Consider the following 4,020-nt stretch of genomic DNA (forward strand, 5'->3'; position numbering starts at 1 on the left):
CTGTTCATTCCACGAATATTAAACCTGTTTGCCAGAGCCCTTAATGTGACAAGAAGCTGATGCCTGAAAGCATGATTACTTTCAACTACACATCATATTTAATTTATTACATAACCTGGTGTTATTGCTTTTATTGATGAACTGTACAGTGTAAAATGATTATTTGTTAAAGATTTCTCTGTAGTAAAGGAAAAAAGGGGGGAAAAAAAAGAAGAAGAAAAAGAGAAAAATCTTTACTGCTCCAGAAAGCTGCTTGTAAATGCTTTTCTGAAAAGATTCAGGACTGGGAGTTACTATTATTACCTGATTTTTGGCTCTTTGCACGGCAGAGCAGATCCACCTTCCTCCATCACTTAATTCAATCCCTCATGGCACAGGGACAAGCAGCAGAGGAGCAGAGAGAAGCTTTTCCTGATGGGCTGATGTACGTGGAACTCTTCCCTGCTCTGTGCCATTAAATCCAGGTGCTCTGTTTGGGCAGGAAAACCTAAATCCCACTTCTCAGCTCGAGCTGCTGTTTTCTCCTCTGTTTTCCTGTAATGTGATAAGAGCTTATTGGTCTCTGCCATTGACACCCAGGGACTGCCTTGGCCCAGCTCTGACGCAAATGCTCCTCTCGTGCTGCACATGGGCAAAATGAGAGATGAGCTTCCTGCCTTGAAGGAACATTTACCCTGATTTGGGGAGGTAGGAAGTAATGGAGTTTGGTTTGTGCATGTGAGGAACAAAGGAGCAGAGAGACATTGGAATTAGTGCTCATGTAACAACTGAATTCCAATATAGAGACCATTTCTTTGGCTTCCCAGCTGCCCTGTGGAGTGGTCGGCATTTTTATGGGTGCTGAAGGATGCAGATATCTTGGGTGACTGCAGTGGATGCTGATGGTTGAGTCACTGGATCATCCCCACTGTCTATTTGTTATTTTAGGCAGAAATGACAATGTGAGAAATGCCTCATTTGGACGAGGCAGCATTGAGAGGTTGTGGTCCTTCTCCAAAACTTCAGCTGCCAAGGACAGGACACTGAAAAACCCTCTGGACCTTCCACTGAACTTCTGTGGATCTTGGCTTCCTAATTCTAGACCCACAGAATGAGAATATCCTAAAAATACTGACCACAGCAGGAGACTGCAGAGGAGCCAGAGGTCCCCAAGGGTGTCCCACCAGAGTATTTTAGTCCTGACACCACCCTCTCCCAGAAATACGTGACTTTGATTTGTTAAGCGGTGGGGGTGAAGCTCAGTCTATAAGAAAATGGATAAAAAAAATCAAACCACAGAGGAAATGCATTACTCAGTCCCAAGTTTTAGAAATTAATTATCTGCCGACTCCTGAAATCGTGATATCAGCTGGAGTTTTATCTCTGGTTTCACTCAGGTAGCAACACAGCATTTTGAACAGAAGGAATTTTGAAGTCTGCAGACTAAATAGAGATGTCCCTCCTGATTAAAAGGTGCTCTGCATTTCCATAATGCACTGGGAGAAACGCAGTCTCAGAAGGGTTCTTGGGATGGTTTGATACTGAAACAGATGTAATGAAGAATTCAACCTGCTGCTGAGAGACATTGCTCTGGAAAATTGGCTCTAAACAATAACTACTGATGGCATTGATATGAGAAGAAAAAATTAAGAAATAAGGACGCCTGACTTTGGATGCATTTCTGTCCATGGCTGATTGCAAGTACCAGTTGAAGATCTTATTGTTTGGGCTTTTCTAATACAACTTTTTCCCTGTTGGGTTTTTATTTTCAAGTCTTGGACCTCATGCTGCAGCTTCTCTGTTCACCAGGAACTTCTTAGAGGCTCTGATTCCATCCAGCTGAGTCCAAAAAACAGAAACAAAAAATGTGATCACTTTCTTCGCAGTGTTTTGACCCAAGCTCTATTTCCCTGAGTGAAAGCAAATTTCAGGGGTATAAAAAGAAAAAAACAAAGCTAGAAATACAAACTCCAATGGTCTGCATTTCCCAGAAAGACTCAAATAACAGGAATGATTCAACTTTGCTGTTTCATTGCCTTCCTGACCCCTGCCATTCTCTGCCTTCCAGACGCCAACAAGGTCTTAACCAGGATTCTGGGAAACACAAGAGACCTGCAGCCTCTGATCACATAAAAGGAATTGAACAGGGAAAAGAAAAGAAGGGGAATAAAGCAGATAAGGGGAAAAAATAGGAAAAAAAAAAAAAAAAAGAAAAAAAAAAAAGAAAAGGGGAGCTACAGGCCTGATAAGGTTTGTAGATGGCTGAAGGAGTTTTGCACATATTCAAGACATTGGTGTTTATTTGAATAAGGATCTTCCTGATCTGTCACGTGAGCACCATTTTCCTTTCTTCCCTTTCCCTGCTCTGTTCTCTCTTTCTCTTTCCCCAACCATTGCTCTTTAACAGCCGAAATAAAGAAATGAGGCTTCCTGCTTTGCATAGCTCCTGCTGAGCCAAGCAGGCACCACAGTGGATGCTTCTCAGCCAGTTTTGCCAGGCAGGCTTTGCACTGTGACTCGTTTTTCCCAAATCACTGCTCCTCCTGGCAGCCCAGCCAATCCCTCCCACTCTCCTGCCTGTGCACAAATGCAGGACCCTGCCTGGCACAGCCCTTCCTCTTCTGAAGGACAGGGAAGATGCCTCACTGACACCTGCTTTTCTTCTCTCACCTCCCCATCCCTCATTCCAGCCATCCAAACTGAACTCTGGGGTAATTAAAATGAAAGCAGATATGGGAGGTACAGGTTTTTTTTTTTGTTTTGTTTTTAAAATTCTCCGTTATCTCTGAGGAATTGACTCAGGAGTTGATTTCTCAATTCCTTTTTTATTCCTGCTCTGGTGACTTGCTCTGTGCTGGGGGTGCACTGCTGACCTCCAGCAGCAGAAGTTTCTCTTTGTTCCCAGAGCTGTCCTGAAGCGCTTTGCAGCTCATTGAAAACCCATTAATTCCATCTGTGCCCTATCAGATTAAAACTTCCCTTCAAATAACATTTCAAATATCAGCTGCTTCGCCTTAATATCTTCCTTCCATAACATTTCTCCCAGCTCCACACTCACACTCTGCTCCCCTGGGTGCTTCCCTTTTCTGTGAGTATTGCTGATGCTTTAAGAGCTCTTTCTGCTGATGTTCTCCAATGCATCTTCCTCTCTCCTACCTCACCTCCTCTTTCTCTTGCCTTTATCCTATTTCTCTTCCACGAGGAGAAGCAGCAGGTCTTTTCTACATTTCCCAGTCCCAAATTTCAGCCCCAAGAGGGACTTGCTGTTACCAGAGACTTACCCAGCTGCTTGTCCATCAAAACAGCAGCCACTGAATTTGCTGGGCCTTGTGTGCAGAAGCACAAAATTGCATTTCTGAGTGACTCTGGAGGTTCACCCCAGTGATTCAGACAGCCATCCCTGTTTCCACTGGGCTCAGTTCCAATCTCTCATGGCCAGGTTTCAGTTCCAGGGAACAGGGAGGCTGTGAGGTGTTTCACACCCCACCAACCTCACTGATGGGCCTGAGCTATGACTCCACAGCCTCTGTCACAAGGCTTTTGTGGGTGGTAGCTCGTTTTTGTTCCCATCAGTGAGCCCCACAAGTTAGGGCTGCAGCATGGGGACCATGACTCAGTACATCCTCCCCTTCCCCAGCCAACACCTTCCCAATTTGGAACAGCAGAGCTCGGATGTAGGTTCAGTGTCAGCAGGCACGGGCTTGTGTGGGAGACTGAAAGGGATGACAAACACTGGATGCCATTAGAAACTCTCCTCTGACATCACTGAGGACCTTCCAGCCTCTGCCCAGAGGCAGAAATTATCCTGGAGTTTGTCATGGTTTCTCCTTCCTGTGTTAGCACTTGTCAAAGTGATTATCTGAACTTCTCCATTCCCTTAATCCTTCTCCCCTCTCTGCTTGGCTGGCAGAGCTGTGTCCAGGCAGTGCTGAGGGACAGCCAGGCCCCAGCCAGGGACACAGGGCAGGAGCCAGTGAGTATGGGCTGGGGAAATGGTGACAACCCATAAAAACCATCTCTCACCCAGGAAATCTGTGTGTT

General features: G+C 45.2%; 1 long non-coding RNA gene across 1 annotated transcript; it reads right to left on the reverse strand.

Annotated features, from left to right (window-relative positions):
- Nucleotides 1-1,439: 1,439 nt before the first annotated feature.
- Nucleotides 1,440-3,652, reverse strand: LOC146429967 (uncharacterized). Its single transcript, XR_014855419.1, has 3 exons — nt 3,261-3,652; nt 1,648-1,818; nt 1,440-1,520 (listed from the first exon to the last, which is right to left on the reverse strand). It is a non-coding gene; the product is annotated as an uncharacterized LOC146429967 (long non-coding RNA).
- Between the last annotated feature and the right edge of the window lie 368 nt (nt 3,653-4,020).

This window comes from Lichenostomus cassidix, chromosome 17 (genome assembly GCF_008360975.1).
Source record: "Lichenostomus cassidix isolate B80296 chromosome 17, HeHo_3.0, whole genome shotgun sequence".
In the NCBI taxonomy this organism is placed as follows: domain Eukaryota; kingdom Metazoa; phylum Chordata; class Aves; order Passeriformes; family Meliphagidae; genus Lichenostomus; species Lichenostomus cassidix.